The sequence below is a fragment of the Episyrphus balteatus genome, chromosome 1 (assembly GCF_945859705.1).
Source record: "Episyrphus balteatus chromosome 1, idEpiBalt1.1, whole genome shotgun sequence".
In the NCBI taxonomy this organism is placed as follows: domain Eukaryota; kingdom Metazoa; phylum Arthropoda; class Insecta; order Diptera; family Syrphidae; genus Episyrphus; species Episyrphus balteatus.
This window is the reverse complement of record NC_079134.1, coordinates 18,336,763-18,357,942: the sequence shown is the minus strand read 5'-3', so window position 1 is coordinate 18,357,942 and position 21,180 is coordinate 18,336,763. Positions and strand designations below refer to the sequence as shown.

Sequence of the window (21,180 nt, the reverse complement as noted above, 5' to 3'; positions counted from 1 at the left end):
AAGGTAGGTTGTAATATTTAAATTTTTTTTATCTCTTGAAAAAAAAAAACACAAAAATATTATTTTTTTATTTTTCTTACCACTTTTTTGGTTAAAAATTTATAAAATAATAACACCATATTATAGCTTGTTACTTAAGCTAAAAATTGAGACTTTATTTATATCTGTAAGTTTTGTAGAAAAAAAGTAATACATTTTTGAAGTCAATCAAATTTTACAAAAAAACTACCTTTTTTATATTCTTTTATTTAAATATCGATTTTTTAATATGAAAAGCTTAGAAAAAAATTATACCATTAAAAAGCTTATAAAATTTCCTAAAGAATAAAGCTATATTAAAATTTTAAGAATGATCAAAAAGTATATAAATAATTTATTGAAAACAATCATTTTCATCAAAAAAAGCAAAAAAAAACCTATAAATTTATCTTCACACGTCATTTATTCAATTTTTTTTAATGACAACCTATAAAAAATTTTATACCATATAAAAGCTTATTGTCTTGGCTTAAAATATATATATATATCAGGTCTATGAGACATCTACAAAAAGAGCTAGAATTTTTTGAACTCAATGTATTTTCATCAAAAAAAGCAAAAAAAACATTTATTTTTTTCTTCTCATGCTATTAAATCAATTTTTTTCAATGGCAACCTATTAAAATTTTTATATCACGTTAAAGCTTATTGTTTTACCTTTCACATGACGGTTCAATCTTATTTCCAAGTTGCCTACAAGAAAAGTTAGAATTTTTTAAAGCCAACCATGTCAAATTTCCAGACTGAGATTACGGTACTTCCTACACTGGTGACTGTTCATGATCAACAGATCTCCACTGGTGTTTTGAGTGTTTTCGCAAGTTTCTTGATTTAACATTGTGTAGCTTGTAGTTAGTCTACCGTTATGTGTGATATACCAAATGAAAGGTAATTGTATCAGGATGCTCATAAAAGTTTAATCAAATTTTTCTCTGCTCTAGATCAAAAGTTATAACCTGTTGAATTCCAACATTTTATTTTACCGTTATCTCAAAATTGTGTTTGCGAAATTGATTGAAATTTTGTACACATATAGTCCTAACAACAATCTATCAACCCTGCAAATTTCATTCATTTATGAGTTAAACAAAAAAAGATAAAAATAAAAAACGGTTAAAAACGGGAAAAAATGACCAAAAAACTTGGCTCCAAAAAACTTCTTCATCTCGATTTTGATGGAAAATTTCATTCAACGGTTCCAATTTTTTGCACATACACTCATACATACTTCACCTATACACCCTATAAGTTTCAGATTTTTTGAGCACTCGGAAATATTTCTAAAAATAAAAACCCACCCAATTTTAAGACGCAAAAAATAGGTGTTTTTCAAAACTCTCTATCTCAAAAACTACTCACTTTAAAAAAAAATCCCAACACACGTCTCGAATATTTTTCCACCACCTATTCATTGGTGTACTCAGATTTTCCCAGAAAAATTCTCCTCTCTCGTAATCACCCCTTTCTCAACTTGCCCCAATTTGATAAGCTTTTCAAAACCTAACGATTTCTTACCGATTTAGATTTTTAAAAATTTTTTACCAAAAGTCCATTGACATAAAAAATGATTATCTATCTATTGCAAAAAAAATCAACTCTCTACGACATCGCATTTAGATTTTAGATAATTTTTTCATTTTGCCATTTTGCCCCGTTTTACCCTATTAAATGTGCGATTTGAGTAAAAACCTTTCTTAGTGCAAACCGCTTCACCTACACCTATCATATACCATTGAGTTTGGAGTTTTTTATTTTTTTCCCATATAGAGCCAGTGATTATGTGAATGGTGGAAAAAAAAAAATCAACGCATTTATAATATAGTACTAGCCGACCCGCCCGTTGCATAGCGCTTCGCTGCTATGGTTATGAGTGGAATTAAATAGTGTTTTATGTATATAGTGTTTTATGTATATAGTTGAATGTTGGTTAGATTGTTTGTATGTTTGTTTATTTGTTTGATTGTTTGATTGTTTGTTTGATTGTTTGTTTGATTATTTGTTTGATTGTGTTTGATTGTATGTTTGATTGTTTAGTTTGTTTGATTGATTGTTTGTTTGATTGTTTGTTTGATTGTTTGTTTGATTGTTTGTTTGATTGTTTGTTTAATTGTTTGTTTGATTGTTTGTTTGATTGTTTGTTTGATTGTTTGTTTGATTGTTTGTTTGATTGTTCGTTTGTTGTAAGTGTTTTGTTGTTTAGTTGTATAATGATTTAATTGTTTGGCTGCCTCTTGTTTTTTGTCTTTCGATTGTTAATTGTTGTTTATTCTCTGATGTTCATTGTTTCATGTTTATTGTTAGGTGTTTGTTTTTTTGTTATTAAGTTGTTTGGTTGGTTATTGGGGTGTTTGGTTGTTTGTTGGTCCTTGTTTGCTGTTTGGTGCTTGTTGCTTCTTTTTGTTTTTGTTGTACACATGAATACATTTAATCATTTAAAAAACTACTTCTTGGACACGTTATAGGAATAAGGGTGGGGTTAAAGTTTTAGTGGGGTTAACAGTAAAGTGGGTTTGAGTTTGTTTATATGCAAAGTTTATTATAACTTAAACAATATTATGTATTTTGATGATCAAGTATCAACTTTTGAATCTAAAAAATTTTATTATAGGTACATCTCCTGTTTCAATTATCTCTCATGCTTTCTATTGACGGAACATAATATTGATTTCTGATTGTATGATAATTATCTCAGGATATTGTATATGAAATTAATAGAAAATTAATAGAAATTGAATGAAAATGAAATTGCACAGTCATAGTTTATTTAATTACCTATCTACAGTATAAATTTAATTTATCTATCTATTAAAACAAAGAAGTTATAATCAAATTATTTTTCGTGTCGCTTTTTCGTTTCATCTTGTTTCAAATCACTACGATACTAAAGAAGTTTTCACTTCAAAAACAAAACTGTCATAAGTACTCAAAAGTATTAAAAAACAATATAATTTTTAAAAATCTGCGTATTTTACAAAAAAAAAAAAAAAATATTTAATAAAAGAAAAGAAAATATTTGCTAAATACGCTTGAAAATATTCATATTTTCATATAAGCCTACAAAAACAATTGCAATTTCTAATATTCTTTTTTATTAAAAATTCATCTAGGGTTAAGTGCGTTGCACTTTGTTGCATGAAAAAAAGTAATATTGGCAACACTTGTAACATAAAATAAGTTCCTTCTGGTATGGTCGACCATTGTATATATATTTCCATAGTACTATCAAGGAGACAAACGATCTTAGAAACTCTAGTGGGAGCTTAAAAAAGCAGAATTTGTATGAAATAAATGCACTGATCGCTACCTCAAAATAGTTGTGACTTAAAGTAATACTAAATTCGACTTCATGATAGTAGTATAGAAATATATATACAATGTGGTCAACTACGTTTGTAAGTTTGAGCAAGTTCCATTGAGACAGTAAATTTTGTGACTTTTCATCAAATGTTATCGTTCATGTTAATCGGTAGTATTTTTAGCATTTCTTTTTCTATATATGTAGATAGTAAATATTCAAAAAATATTTTCTGCGAAAGAAGTAAAGTCGTAAAGATAAAATTAAAAGACATATTAAAATCAGATAGGTAGCTCAAAAAAGTGAAAAAAGATGGTACTCGTTAAAGTTACCAGAAAGATAAATGACTGGAGGAAGCACTAATGAAAATATTATCATACGTGTGTTATTATTGCAAATAGATTGAATTTAAAACAAAAGAAACAATTTGTCTACCAACAAAATTTGATAGGGCGGTCTTACCCTCATGTGGGGCCAAGAAAGTTTTTTTTTATGTTTTTTCAAAACGTATTATCTTCTTTTCAGTGTTTTTTATTAATTTTGAGAGTTTCTAAAAAAATAATAAACTTAATGAAAAAAGACTATGGGCCATATTCATTGACGCTGTCTAAGTTATTACTAAAAAAGACTGGAGTTTATCCTTTTTAAATAACATTTTATAAACCCCAGTCTAAGATAAACCGGGGTCTTAAGACGACTATTAATGCCCCTTTATTTTAATTAGAAGAAGTTTTTTATTGGTTTTAAGACAGTTAAACACTGAAAGGCCAGACGGCCTTTCCCCTACTTTCCCTAATAACACTGGTCTGCAAAATTTAACTTTTTTTTTCTCCTTCAAATAATTGTTTGATATTATGACAGATTAGACTTTCTTGAATCTAAACCTGGTTTCAGAAAAATTCTATCAGGTACCATTTTTGTAAAAATGATTTTTGAAAAATGTGGGTAGTTTCTAAAAAATCAACCTTTTAGATTTATTTGAACTCGTGCAAAATTAAAACTATTTGTAGCATTGAGCTCAAATTTGGAGGACTTATTCCTCGTAATATGGCCTATCGATTCACACCAAATATGTCCTTTTACATTAATGTTTACTCATGTTTTAAAATACTGATTTATAAAAAAAGCAGAAATATCGAAACCCTTTACTTTTTAGTAAATCCAACATGAACAAAAACACCTTAATTAAGGAAAATGTAAAATATCAACGCCCATTATATTTAAAAAGTCAAATATGTAAAGAAAACCATAATAAAATACATTAAAAAATTTTTTTACGTGTTTTGTAATTTTATATATTATTTATCTATGTATTTATAAATATCTTATTTGTAATAAACCATTCGATAAACTGACTTATAAAGCTTCAGATTTGTTTCTCCTAGAAACAAAAGTATACTTTTCTTAAAATTTTTGATGTGCTGAGTTAGAATCCGAAGTCAAAAAAATTCTATCACGTGAGGATTTTAAGATATTCGCATTAAAGTATCACAAAATCAAGTTTTTTCTTAGAAAATCTCAATTAAAACTACTATATCTCACAAACCAGAGCTGACCGAAATTTTGAGTTCGGATTCAAAATCAGCACACTAAAGTCCATTAGAAAAGTATATTTTTTTTTTCTAGGGAGAAAGATATAATAATTTTTAAAGATAAGTTTTTTTTATGATAAGATATGCCAAACCTACTAAACTTACTTAAGATGTCTCGGAGAAGAAAAGAGATATTGAGAAGATTGAAACTTAATTTGAAAGAAAAAAATAAGTTCTTTTAAAAACCGTAAGAATTTTAATTGAAAAATATTACATTATGCCAAAATATTTCTTCGAAAACAGCAAAAAAATGGGTTTTTGAGATTGTCTAACGGGAATATCTGAAAAACGTGACGTACTACATCAATTCTGACTTCGGATTCGGAATCAGCATACAAAAATCCTTTAGAAAAGTATACAATATACATAGTTTTATTTAAAGGAGGATTTCCTTGCAGACCAGTGTAAGCTTTGAATGTTATCTTTCATTTAAAATCGCATTTATAATGATCAAAAATTAATTTCCGAATTTATAATTAATTGTTTTTTAAGATTAATCCAGAGTTCAAAAATTAATTCATTTTATGACTAAAAGCGTTGAATTTTGCTTTACATATAAGGATAATTCAATTATTTTTCATTAAGCTTGTAATTGACGCAGAATAATGTTTGATATGGATACATTTTTAATTTATCAAGTTTGCGAAAAAAAAGTAATCATAACAGTTAATATTTAGTCAGTTTTTGGAATTGAAGACTTTCTTGCTTTAGTTTTTCAAAAATTTTCAAGGTTTTTGTTTTTTTTATTTAAATTTATACATCATATTGCATTTCTATTGATATACAAATCCAGCAATTATTAAGGAAACTGTGAGCAATAATGTGCTGGTGTTTTACAATATTTCAACTTTTCATAGATTTACCTATAAAATTTTAAATTTTATGATATTTGAAAAATTAATTTGAAGCTCGTAGACATTATAAAGCAATAATTTTTATTAGTGTAGTAACTAAAGCAAATTATTAGAAAACCCGGCCGAACAGATCTGATTTTGATGATCTTTTTTTTTTTAAACGATGAAATTAAATTTTTTTTAACAAAACCATTTTTTTGCTTAAATTTCATAAGATAAATGATACTAAAGATTCTCTACGTAATTTAAGGAAAACAAATATATGGTAGTAAAAGACTACCTTTAATTTTCTCACGAACTGACTTCAAATGCAAACAAAATATTTTAAACCCAACGGCAGCACCTACAATATTTGCATACCTACACTTTTAAAAAAAAAACCAGAATCTCATTTCTATCTATATAAATTTAAATTCACTATATAATCAAGACTTTTCGATAAATTGGTCCTCAACTGAGAGTTTTGTAAAAAAAAACCTTACTAAAAATTTTTAAATGGCTTTTTTTTTCAAACTTTTTCCTAGTAATATTTGAATTTATTTTATTTATCAGATGAATTCCGAAGAGGAAAAGGTAATATTTATTACAGATTTGAAAAAAAAAAAAATAAAAATTACTTCATTTTCATTGGATTTTTTGATAAAAACAGAATTTTTGCATTAAAATAATTGATTTTCTCAAAGACTTTGGCAAATAAGAACTTTAAACTTTTGCTATTTTACTTTCAACAATAAGGGCTATTGAATGGTGAAAAAATAACTTTATATTTAAATGTTGAACTTAAAAAAAATTAGCTAATTTACAAAAAAAAAATAGTTAATTTTTTTTTTCAAAACTTCTATTAAAAAAGTTCTTCGAAAATGAAATACTTTTAAATTTTTTTCATAAACTGTAATACATATTGACATTTCCTTTTATAATTTCAAATTTTAAAAAATGTGGCTAAAAAAATTTGAAAAATAAATGCAATTTATATTACGAAAAAGTTTTTAAAAGGACATGTTAAAATTTTTAAATAATTTCTTATTTCAAATACTGCCACTTTTGGAGCTTTAGTTACTCTACTATATTGGACAATATTAATGAACATTCTAAGTACTATTTGAAATGAAAATAAAAACTTTTAATGCAGCTGGTCAGAATAAGTGAGAGAAAAACATTTTATTTTTCAAATAAAACCTTCAAAAATTATGGTAATTTTCAGTATTATTAATTGATCAAAATACATACAGTGACCCTAAATATCATGATTTATTTGAGAACCCATTTATTGTAATTTAAAAATAAAAATACCGAAGTAATAAGTGGATTTCTGAAATCAAATCAGAGTTTTTAGAATATGAATTTTTTCCGACCAAATACCTTGAATTTTGCTTAGAATTGCGTATAAGCATATTTCAATTATTTTTCAAGACGCTTGTAATTGACATACAGTAAAGTTGATAAGTCAAATTAAGCATACGTTTGTGTAGAAAAATAGTAAATTAGATATATAACACTGGTTAACAAAATTAAACTTTTTTTTTGTTGCCGAAACAAAATTATACTTTTCTGAAGGTTTTCAGTGTGCTGAACTCGAATCCGAAGTCAAAAAAAATTAATCAGCTCCCGTTTTTGAAATATTACCGTTAGAGTATGCAGTACTTCGGACCTTATTTTTTTATATAAGGAAAATTGTTTGAGCATATTTAGTAACGGTTTTTATAAGAACTATTTATCACCTTTTTAAATCTGTTTAAATCTTTCCGATATCTTTTTTATTGCCCGAGATATCCTCAGTTGTTTGGTATTTTTATAAATTTTATGACGTCATTATCTCCTTTATGATATATGAAGAAAAACCCACTTACTTAATTTTAAGATATCTCGGGCAATACAAAAGATATTGAAAAGATTTAAACAGTTATCGAAAGATGGAAAACAGTTTTTATAGAAACCGTTACTAAATATTCTCAAACAATTTTCCTTATACAAAAGAATAAGGTCCGAAGAAATCAAAAAAAAACGTTTTTTTGCATTTTCTAACGGTAATATCTCAAAAACGGGAGCTGATTAGTTGTTTATGACTTCGGATTCGAGTTCAACACACTGAAAACCTTCAGAAAAGTATATTTTTGTTTCGGCAACAAAACCTTTGTAAACCAGTGTAATTAATGCATAAGAAAAGTAATCAAAGCGGTAAAAAATGTAGTACTTAGGGCCAATTTATTGACTCTCCATTAAACTTTAAATCTCCATTAAAAAAGGGAATTTTAAATTAAAAAACAAAATTCATTTATTCAGTCTCTTTTAAGAGTTTTTTAAGTTTGACTACATTAACTAATAGAGCATTAAATTTAAAAGTCGTTTTAGTTAAAACACCAAAATCGAAACAGAAAACAAAATAGTCCACCGAAGGAATAAACATCGAAAAATTAGATAACATTTCTTTAAAGGATTGTTGAAATAAATTATTAGTCCTAATATGTTTGTGTAAATTTTGTGATGTGATTTCAATGAAGTTATATAAATGTATTGTATCGGTCTACTTCTGAATAAATATTGCTTTTATGCACCTTTATCAACTGGAAATTCTATTGTAGATTTTTTAGGTGTATTAAGGAGTCACGCGGACGATTGCTAAGAATCGAATAAGATTCATATCTTCATATTTATGACAAAAATTCCCTAATACGTTGTCCTAAAACGACCCAAAAAAAAGAATCTCTCTGGACGCCAAAATTCTGGTTCTAGTAAAGCAATTATCGTGCTTTAAGGAAAAGGGGCGAAGAGCGGACAGAATTACGAAGTTATAAAGTTCAAAATTAATTCAAATTGGCGCTCCTAGAGCAAGTCGTTTTCTTGTCGTTTTAGTACAAACGACTTATAGCCTGTTTTCATTTTATTGCAACATTGCACTAAAGATAAAGATTTTGAAAGGACATAAATTCAAAAAAATTAATGGATCTACTCCACAGAACAGCACAATATACAAAATCATCTTCTCCACTTCAAAGAAACACAAGCGTGGATGGATAATATTTTCATCTCATAAAATTGCAATTGCATCAGTTTTTGGTACACACTGACATTTTGATACCCTCGCTTATGGACCAGTTTTTATATTTGTTTTATTATTCTTCATTTAAATCTTTTAATTCAAATCTATGTATCTATTTATTATACATATTTAATTTGACAAATATTAAATTTTGACAAATTAATTTTTCAAAAAAATAAAAAAATCCCTAGGATATTTTTAACAGAGTTTTAAATTTAAAGTTTCCATTAAAAGTAAGCACTTTAACTAAAGAAGGGTGAATTAAATGAATTTTTAATGATGTATACTTAAAGGCGTCAATAGTTTAACAACGCTTTTAACTAAAACGATAAATTTCAAAATTTAATGGGGGCTCAATAAATTGGCCCTTAGTCTGTTTTTTCTATATAACCCTTTATGGCTTTATTTTTTTAAGAATTTTGAAAGATTTTATTTTTTTAATTTTATATGTGATATTACCTTTCCATTGATACCTCAATCAGATAAATCAAGCAAGTATCAAAGAAACTGTGACAAATCATGTGAAGGTAGGTTGTAATATTTAAATTTTTTTTATCTCTTGAAAAAAAAAAAACACAAAAATATTATTTTTTTATTTTTCTTACCACTTTTTTGGTTAAAAATTTATAAAATAATAACACCATATTATAGCTTGTTACTTAAGCTAAAAATTGAGACTTTATTTATATCTGTAAGTTTTGTAGAAAAAAAGTAATACATTTTTGAAGTCAATCAAATTTTACAAAAAAACTACCTTTTTTATATTCTTTTATTTAAATATCGATTTTTTAATATGAAAAGCTTAGAAAAAAATTATACCATTAAAAAGCTTATAAAATTTCCTAAAGAATAAAGCTATATTAAAATTTTAAGAATGATCAAAAAGTATATAAATAATTTATTGAAAACAATCATTTTCATCAAAAAAAGCAAAAAAAACCTATAAATTTATCTTCACACGTCATTTATTCAATTTTTTTTAATGACAACCAAAAAAAATCTTATACCATCTAAAAGCTTATTGTCTTAGCTTAAAATATATATATATATCAGGTCTATGAGATATCTACAAAAAGAGCTAGAATTTTTTGAACTCAATCTATTTTCATCAAAAAAAGCAAAAAAAACATTTATTTTTTTCTTCTCATGCCATTAAATCAATTTTTTTCAATGGCAACCTATAAAAATTTTTATATCACGTTAAAGCTTATTGTTTCACCTTTCACATGACGGTTCAATCTTATTTCCAAGTTGCCTACAAGAAAAGTTAGAATTTTTTAAAGTCAACCATGTCGAATTTCCAGACTGAGATTACGGTACTTCCTACACTGGTGACTGTTCATGATCAACAGATCTCAACTGGTGTTTTGATGTTTTTCGCAAGTTTCTTGATTTAACATTGTGTAGCTTGTAGTTAGTCTACCGTTATGTGTGATATACCAAATGAAAGGTAATTGTATCAGGATGCTCATAAAAGTTTAGTAAAATTTCTATCTGCTCTAGATCAATAGTTATAACCTGTTGAATTCTCACACTTTAATTTACCGTTATCTCAAAATTGTGTTTACGAAATTGATTGAAATTTTGTACACATATAGTCCTAACAACAATCTATCAACCCTGTAAATTTCATATATTTATGAGTTAAACAAAAAAAGATACAAATAAAAAACGGTTAAAAACGGGAAAAAATGACCAAAAAACTTGGTCCAAAAAAACTTCTTCGTTCCGATTTAGATGGAAAATTTCATTCAACGGTTCCAATTTTTTGCACATACACTCATACATACTCCACCTATACACCCTATAAGTTTCAGATTTTTTGAGCACTCGGAAATATTTCTAAAAATAAAAACCCACCCAATTTTAAGACGCAAAAAATAGGTGTTTTTCAAAACTCTCTATCTCAAAAACTACTCACTTTAAAAAAAAATCCCAACACACGTCTCGAATATTTTTCCACCACCTATTCATTGGTGTACTCAGATTTTCCCAGAAAAATTCTCCTCTCTCGTAATCACCCCTTTCTCAACTTGCCCCAAATTGATAAGCTTTTCAAAACCTAACGATTTCTTACCGATTTAGATTTTTAAAAATTTTTTACCAAAAGTCCATTAACATAAAAAATGATTATCTATCTATTGCAAAAAAAATCAACTCTCTACGACATCGCATTTAGATTTTAGATAATTTTTTCATTTTGCCATTTTGCCCCGTTTTACCCTATTAAATGTGCGATTTGGATAAAAACCTTTCTTAGTGCAAACCGCTTCACCTACACCTATCATATACCATTGAGTTTGAGAATTTTTATTTTTTTCCCATATAGAGCCAGTGATTATGTGAATGGTGAAAAAAAAAAAATCAACGCATTTATAATATAGTACTAGCCGACCCGCCCGTTGCATAGCGCTTCGCTGCTATGGTTATGAGTGCAATCAAATAGTGTTTTATCTATAGTGTTTTATGTATATATAGTTGAATGTTGGTTAAATTGTTTGTATGTTTGTTTATTTGTTTGATTGTTTGATTGTTTGATTGTGTCTTTGATTGTTTGTTTGATTGTTTGTTTGTTTGATTTTTTGTTTGATTATTTGTTTGATTGTGTTTGATTGTATGTTTGATTGTTTAATTGTTTGTTTAGTTTGTTTGATTGATTGTTTGTTTGATTGTTTGTTTGGTTGTTTGTTGTTGGTTTGATTGTTGGTTTGATTGTTTGTTTGATTGCTTATTTGATTATTTGTTTGATTGATTGTTTGTTTGATTGTTTGTTTGATTGTTTGTTTGATTGTTTGTTTGATTGTTTGTTTGAATGTTTGTTTGATGGTTTTTTTGATTGTTTGTTTGATTGTTTGTTTGATTGTTTGTTTGATTGTTTGTTTGATTGTTTGTTTGATTGTTTGTTTGATTATTTGTTTGATTGTTTGTTTGATTGTTTGTTGTTAGTGTTATGTTGTTTGGTTGTATAATGATTTAATTGTTTGATTGTCTCTTGTTTTTTATTTGTCGATTGTTAATTGTTTGATCTTTATTGTTGGGTGTTTATTGTTAGGTGTTTGTTGTTTTGTTATTAAGTTGTTTGGTTGGTTATTGGGGTGTTTGGTTGTTTGTTGGTTCTTGTTTGTTGTTTGATGCTTGTTGCCTCTTTTTGTTGTTGTTGTACACATGAATACATTTAATCATTTAAAATACTACTTCTTGGACACGCTATTGGTATAAGGGTGGGGTTAAAGTTTTAGTGGAGTTAACAGTAAAGAGGGTTTGAGTTTGGTTATATGGAAAGTTTATTATAACTTAAACAATATTATGTGTGATGGTAATCAAGTATTAAGTTTTGAATATACAAAATTGTATTATAGGTACATCTCCTGTTTTAATTATTTCTCATGCTTTCTATAATTAAAATAACAAAATTATCATAAGTACTCAAAAGGATTAAAAAAGCAATATAATTTTTAAAAGATTTATTAAAAAAAAATTGCGTTTTTTACAAAAAAAAAATTAAATTATTTAATAAAAGGAAAGAAAATATTTGCTAAATACACTTGAAAATATTCATATTTTCATATAAAATTGCAATTTCTAATACATATTCTTTTTTGTTAAAAATTCATCTAGGGTTAAGTGCGTTGCACTTTGTTGCATGAAAAAAAGTAATATTGGCAACACTTGTAACATAAAATAAGTGCCTTCTGGTATGTATGTCAGTAGTATTGTTAGCATTTCCTTTTCTATAATAGATAGTAAATATTCAAAAGTATTTTCTGTGAAAGATGTATAGTCGTAAAGACAACATTAAAAAAAATATTAAAATCAGATAGGATACCTATGACTGGTGCATTGGGCGAAATTGAAAGCTTTGGTAGCTAAAAAAAGTGAAAAAATAAGGTATCCGTTAAAGTTACCAAAAATATAAATGACGGGCGGAAGAACTAAAAATATTATTCTACGTGTGTTATTATTATTGCAAATAGATTGCCAACAAAAGAAACAATTTTGTTACCAACAAAATTTGATAGGGCAGTCTTACCCTCATGTGGGGGCAAGAAAGTTTTTTGTTTGATTTTTTTTCAAAACGTATTATCTTCTTTTCAGTGTTTTTTATTAATTGTGAGAGTTTCTAAAAAAAAAAAAAAAACTTACTTAACGACTTTTAATATGCCCCTTTACTTTAATTAGAAGAAGTTTTTTATTGGTTTTAGCACAGTCAAACACTGAAAGGGCAGGCGGCCATGCCCCACTTCCCCTAATAAGCTTTCATTAATCGGATTTATAATGATCAAAAATTAATTTCCGAATTTATAGTTAATTGTTTTTTAAGATTCATCCAGAGCTTAAAAATTAATTCATTTTCTGACTAAAGGCCTTGAATTTTGCTTTGAATTACGCATAAGTATAATTCAATTATTTTTCATGAAGCTTGTAATTGACGCACATTTGATTTATCAAGTTTGCGGAAAAAATGCAATCATAACAGTTAAAAGTGTAATATTTAGTCGGTTTTTGGAATTTAATACTTTCTTGCTTTAGTTTTTCAAAATTTTCAAGGTTTTTATCTATTTTTTTAATTTTATAGGTACATCATATTGCATTTCTATTGATATAAAAATCCAGCAATTATTAAGGAAACTGTGAGCAATAATGTGCAGGTGGTTTACAATATTTCAACTTTTTCATAGATTTACCTATGAAATTTTAAATTTTATGATATTTGAAAAATTAATTTGAAGCTCGTAGACATTGCAATAATTTTTATAAGTGGAGTAACTAAAGCAAATTAATAGGGAACCCGGCCGAACAGATTTGATTTTTTTTAAAACGTCGGCAATCAAAAATACTTTTAAGTCTACAGTTTATAAATTGCCGATGTTGCCGTACTGTTTTTTTTTTTTAAATTAATTTTTTTTAACAAAAACATTTTTTTTTGCTTAAATTTCAAAAAATAAATGATACCAAAAGATTCTCTAGGTAATTTAAGGAAAAAAAAAGTATGTGGTAGTAAAAGACAATCTTCAACTTTCTCACAAACTGACTTCAAACGCAAACAAAATATTTTGAACACAACGGCAGCACCTACAATATTTGCATACACGTTTTTAAAAAGCCAGAATTTCATTTCCATCTGTAAAAATTTAAATTCACTATAATCAAGAGTTTTTGAAAGATTGGTCCTCAATTGGAAAAAAAGTTACTACTAATTTTTAAATGGTTTTTTTTTCAAACTTTTTCGTAGTAAAATTCAAATTTATTTTGAAAAAGTGTTTGGCCATTATTATAATCAGATGAATTATGGAGAGGAAAAGGTAATTTTTATTACAGATTTGAAAACAAAAAAAAATTAAAAATTACTTCAATTTCATTGGATTTTTTGATAAAAACTGATTTTTTGCATTGAAATAATTGATTTTTTCAAAGACTTTGGCAAATAAGAATTTTAAACTTTTGCTATTTAACTTTCAACAATAAGTGCTATTGAATGAAGTAAAAATAGCTTTATACATATTTAAATGTTGAACTTAAAAAAAAAATAAGTTAATTTTTTTTTAACTTCAATTGAATTCGAAAATGAAATACTTTTTAATTTTTTTCATAAACTGTAATACATATTGATATTTCCTTTTTTAATCTTTATAAATGTGGCCAACAAATTTGAAAAATAAATGCAATTTATATTACGAAAATGTTTTAAACCTAATACCTTAGATTTTTCTTAGAATTACGCATAAGTATTAGTAGAGTAACTAAAGCAAATTATTAGGGAACCCGGCCGAACAGCTCTGATTTTGACGATTGAATTTCGAAGCAAAAAAGGTAAAATATATCACACTTTTGAAAAAAAATGAAAAATTACTTCAATTTCAATGGTTTTTTTTTTTTATTAAAACTGAATTTTTGCATTGAAATAATTAATTTTCTCAGAGACTGTGGTAAATAGGAACTTTAAATTTTTGCTATTTAACTTTCAACAGTAAGGGTTATTAAATGAATAAAAAATAATTTTATGTTTAGATGTTGAACTTAAAAAAAAAAAAATAATTTACATTTTTTTCAAAACTTTTATTAAAAAAAGTTCTTCGACAATAAAATACTTTTTAATTTTTTTCATAAACCGTAAAGGCTTGGCCACACCGGAGGGTACGCGGTAGAGGTACAGGTAACGGTACGGGTATTTGTATGGAAAAAATTCCAAACTGACACATCAACGTTCGGGTGTGGAATTTTTTTAATACAAATATCGTTGCCGCTACCCGTACCGCTGCCGCGTACCCTCCGGTGTGGCCAAGCCTTAATACATATTGACATTTCCTTTTATAATTTAAAATCATAATAAATGCGTCCAAAAAAATTTGAAAATAAATGCATTTTATAGTACGACCAAGTTTAAAAAACGACATGTTAAAATTTTTTCAATAATTTTTTTGTTTCAAAAATCTGAGTTCAATTACCATTCTTTCAAAAGCCGTTCATTCAATTAACTTAATTTTAATTTTACATATATTACTAAGCTTCTAGCTTTTAAAAAATGTATATTTGAATATTGTAGGTGTTGCCGTTGTGTTCAAATATTTTTTTTTGTATTTGAAGTCAATTAATAAGAAAATTGCATCTATTGCTTGAACTATGTCCCTCACTCCCATATATTTTTTTTCCTTGAATTTCCTAGACAATCTTTTGGCATCAGTTAATTTATGAAATTTAAGAAAAATTTTTGAAAAAAATTTGTTTTTGTTCACAAAAATCTTCAATTTAATTTAAAAAATCAAAACGGCAACACCGGCAATTTTTAATCTATAGACTTTAAAGTATTTCTAATTACCGACGTTTGAAAAAAATATCATCAAAATCTAAGCTGTTTGGCCGGGTTCCCTAATATTGCCAATTTTTGAGCTTTAGTTACTCCACTATATAATTCAATTATTTTTCATAAAGCTTTTATTTGACGTAGAATAATGTTTGATATGTCAACTAAAGTGCTTATTGTTTTAAAAAATTAATTAAATTTATCAAGTTTGCGGAAAAAATATAATCATAACAGTTAAGTGCAATATTTAGTCTGTTTTTGGAATTTAAGACTTTCTCGCTTGAGTTTTTTTAAGAATATTCAAGGTGTATATTTTTTTTTTTTAATTTTATATATCATATTGCCGTTCTATTAAAAATCCAGAAATTATTAAAGAAACTGTGAGGAATGATGTGCTTTTCCATAGATTTACCTAATTTCTGATTTTGTGATATTTCAAAAATTATTTTTAAACTCGTAAACATTGTAAAGCAATAATTTTTATTATAATATATTAATGAATATTTTGAGTACTATTTTTAATGATAATACAAATAATAATGTGCTTCTTAAAAATCAATTTTCGAAATTTTAATGGGACACCCTTTCATTTTGTTCTTCCTGCCTTAAATATAAATTGGGTAAAATTTGGTCCAGTTTAAACACGTTCTAGGGGTCGCTACCAAAATTCAAAGTTTTAAAAAATACACCAAATTTTGTTTTTTTTTTCTCTGAAAATTTTAAAATTTGTAATCAGAATTAAGTACTTTATAAATCTTTAACTGTTTTGAAAGAAATTTTGATAAAAATACAGCGGAATAAAAATGAAGTTTAATTTTGAATATTTTTGAATTTGACATTTTTTTTTTTGTGTTAATCTGTAGAATAACTAACTGAGTGATCTTTCTTAATTGAAAAATTCAATGATTTTATCTGATCGTTTATGAGCCTTATATCTTTATTCGACAGACAGTTAACTGACTGTTTATTAGAAGATTGAAAAATCGGGTCTTAAGCGTACTTTTTATTGTAACAAAAAAAAATTTTGTTGAAATTGATTTTTTTTTTTTACTTAAATCTTTAGTGAATGGTAGCGACCCCTAAATTTTAATATTAAAATCGGAAAAAATACCATATACTATGCTTATATAGTAGAAAATTATGCAGGGGTGTCCCATTAAAAAATCGAAAAAAAGATTTTTTCGACCATATAAGAAGCACCCTAATGTATATGTAGGTGGTCAGAAAAAGAGAGAGAAAATATTAGTATAAAACACTGGAAAACATTGTATTTTACGAATAAAACATTCAAAAATTATGGTAATTTTCAGTATTATTATTTGATCAAAATGTATGTATGTGAGCTTTAAATATCATTATTTATTAGAGACCCCATTTATTGTGATTTAAAAACAAATACCGAAGTAATAAGAGGATTTCTGAAATCAACATCAGAGTTTTTAGAATATGAAATTTTTCCAACCAAATGCCTTGAATTTTGCTTAGAATTGTGTATAAGCACATTTCAATTATTTTTCAAGACGCTTATAATTGACGTACAATAATGTTTGATATGTCAAATTAAGCATACGTGTGTGTAAAAAAATAATAAATTAGATTTATAATTAACGCATAAGAAGAGTAATCAAAGCGGTTTATTGCTTTATTTTTTTTAAGAATTTCAAAAATTTTATTTTTTTAATTTTATATGTGATATTACCTTTCCATTGATACCTCAATCAGATAAATCAAGCAAGTATCAAAAAAACTGTGACAAATCATGTGTAGGTAGATTGTAATATTTTAAATTTTCTTATTAAAAAAAAAAAAAAACAAAAAAATATTATTATTTAATTTTTTTTTACAACTTTTTTGTTCAAAAATTAATAAAATAATAGCACCATGTTATAGCTTGTTACTTAAGCTAGAAATTGAGACTTAATTTATATCTGTAAGTTTTGTAGAAAAAAAGTAATAATTTTTTAAAGTCAATCAAATTTTACAAAAAAAGCCAAAAAAAACACTTTTTTTCTTTTCTTTTATCAATATATCGATTTTTTAATATGAAAAGCTTAGAAAAAAATTATACCATTAAAAAGCTTATAAAATTTCCTAAAGAATAAAGCCATATTAAAATTTTAAGAATTATCAAAAAGTATAAAAATAATTTATTGAAAACAATCATTTTCATCAAAAAAGCAAAAAAAACCTATAAATTTATCTTCACACGTCATTTATTCAATTTTTTTTAATGACAACCTATAAAAAATTTTATACCATCTAAAAGCTTATTGTCTTAGCTTAAAATATATATATATATCAGGTCTATGAGACATCTACGAAAAGAGCTAGAATTTTTTGAACTCAATGTATTTTCATCAAAAAAAGCAAAAAAAAACATTTATTTTTTTCTTCTCATGCTATTAAATCAATTTTTTTCAATGGCAACCTATAAAAATTTTTATATCACGTGAAAGCTTATTGTTTCACCTTTCACATGACGGTTCAATCTTATTTCCAAGTTGCCTACAAGAAAAGTTAGAATTTTTTAAAGTCAACCATGTGGAATTTCCAGACTGAGATTACGGTACTTCCTACACTGGTGACTGTTCATGATCAACAGATCTCCACTGGTGTTTTGAGTGTTTTCGCAAGTTTCTTGATTTAACATTGTGTAGCTTGTAGTTAGTCTACCGTTATGTGTGATATACCAAATGAAAGGTAATTGTATCAGGATGCTCATAAAAGTTTAATCAAATTTCTATCTGCTCTAGATCAATAGTTATAACCTGTTGAATTATCAAACTTTAATTTACCGTTATCTCAAAATTGTGTATACGAAATTGATTGAAATTTTGTACACATATAGTCCTAACAACAATCTATCAACCCTGTAAATTTCATATATTTATGAGTTAAACAAAAAAAGATAAAAATAAAAAACGGTTAAAAACGGGAAAAAATGACCAAAAAACTTGGCTCCAAAAAACTTCTTCATCTCGATTTTGATGAAAAATATCATTTTAGAGTTCCAATTTTTTGCACATACACTCATACATACTCCACCTATACACCCTATAAGTTTCAGATTTTTTGAGCACTCGGAAATATTTCTAAAAATAAAAACCCACCCAATTTTAAGACGCAAAAAATAGGTGTTTTTCAAAACTCTCTATCTCAAAAACTACTCACTTTAAAAAAAAATCCCAACACACGTCTCGACTATTTTTCCACCACCTATCCATTGGTGTATTCAGAATTTCCAAGAAAAATTCCCCTCTCTCGTAATCACCCCTTTCTCAACTTGCCCCGATTTGATAAGCTTTTCAAAACCTAACGATTTCTTACCGATTTAGATTTTTAAAAATTTTTTACCAAAAGTCCATTGACATAAAAAATGATTATCTATCTATTGCAAAAAAAATCAACTCTCTACGACATCGCATTTAGATTTTAGATAATTTTTTCATTTTGCCATTTTGCCCCGTTTTACCCTATTAAATGTGCGATTTGAGTAAAAACCTTTCTTAGTGCAAACCGCTTCACCAATACCTATCATATACCATTGAGTTTGGAGTTTTTTATTTTTTTCCCATATAGAGCCAGTGATTATGTGAATGGTGGAAAAAAAAAAATCAACGCATTTATAATATAGTACTAGCCATCATACCCGTGAATGAATATCGCTTCGCTGATATTCGTAAACACTAAATATGTAAACAATTACAAATGAATATATATTATGTATAAGAATATTATATAATAAAAATATATATATATAAGTATATATATATAATAAATAAATATATATATATGTATAAATATAAATATATATGTATAAGTATATATATATATATATATATATATATAAATATATATGTATAAGTATATATATATATATATAAATATATATGTATAAGTATATATATATATATATATATATATATATATAAATATATATATATATATATATATATATATATATATATATATAAATATATATATATATAAATATATATGTATAAGTATATATATATATATAAATATATATGTATAAGTATATATATATATAAATATATATGTATAAGTATATATATATATATATAAATATATATGTATAAGTATATATATATGTATATAAATAAATATATGTATAAATATATATATATATATATAAATATATATGTATATGTATATATATATATAAATATATATGTATAAGTATATATATAAATATATATATAAGAATATATGTATAAAAATATATGTATAAGAAAATAATATTGTATATTTATATATATTATACTTATATATAATAATTATATATTAATATAGCAAGGGGGCATGCTGCCCCCCTGCACCCCCCTGCTTGGATTATTAAAAAAGTATTAAGAATGTTTTGTTTTTTTGTTTTTTCTTTTTGATAAAATTATAATTTTTAGGAATTTGAATTTTATCGATTTAATTTATTTATCAAAAAGTATTAAAAATTTAATTTTATTTATTAATTGTATTGATTGTTTGTTTGTTTCATTGTTTGTTTGATTATTAGTTTGTTTGATTATTAGTTTGATTGTTTATTTGATTGTTTGTTTGTTTGATTGTTTATTTCATTGTTTAATTTGATTGTTTAATTTGATTGTTTGTTTGATTGTTTATTTGATTGTTTGTTTATTTGATTGTTTTTTTTTTTTGTTTTTTATTGACTCATGATTTAATTGTTTGATTGTTTCTTGTTTTTTGTTTGTCGATTGTCAATTGTTATTTATTGTCTGATTTTCATTATTTCATGTTTATTGTTAAGTGTTTGTTGTTTGTTATATATAAGTATATATATAAATATATGTATAAGAATATTAGTATAAAAAATAATATTATAAATTTATATATTATACTTATATATATAATAATTATATATTAATATAGCAGGGGGGCATGCTGCCCCCCCGCACCCCCCTGCTTGGATTATTAAAAAAGTATTAAGAATGTTTGTTTGTTTTTTTTTTTTTGATAAATTTTAATTTTTATGAATTTCAATTTTATCGATTTAATTTATTTATCGAAAAGTATTAAAAATTTAATTTAATTTATTAATTGTATTTAAAAAATTATTGCAAATATGTTTCTAAATACAAATCCGTTAATATTATAATGAACTTTAATGATTTATAGAGCAAATAGAGCCAGTGATTATGTGATTTGTCAGTTTCGGAAAAATCAACGCATTTATAATATAGTATTACCTTTCTATTGACATAACATAGAAATCCAGCAATTATTACAGAAACTGTGAGCAATGATGTGCATTTAAACTTTTTCATAAATGTACCTTTTTAAATCTCTGATTTTATGATTTTTACAAGTTAATTTTGATGCTCGTAGACATTCTAAAGCAATAATTTTTATTGGAAGATATTAATGAACATTCTGAGTTCTATTTTAAATGAAAATTAAAACTTTAAATGCATCTGGTCAGAAATAGTGAGAGAAAATATTAGTATAAACCACTGGAAAACATTGTATTTTTCAAATTAAAGCTTCAAAAATTATGGTAATTTTCATTATTTTATTATTTGATA

General features: G+C 25.5%; 1 pseudogene; it reads right to left on the bottom strand.

Moving 5' to 3' along the window:
* Window positions 1-1,050: 1,050 nt before the first annotated feature.
* Window positions 1,051-20,266, bottom strand: LOC129907388 (GATA zinc finger domain-containing protein 4-like; annotated as a pseudogene).
* Window positions 20,267-21,180: the final 914 nt, after the last annotated feature.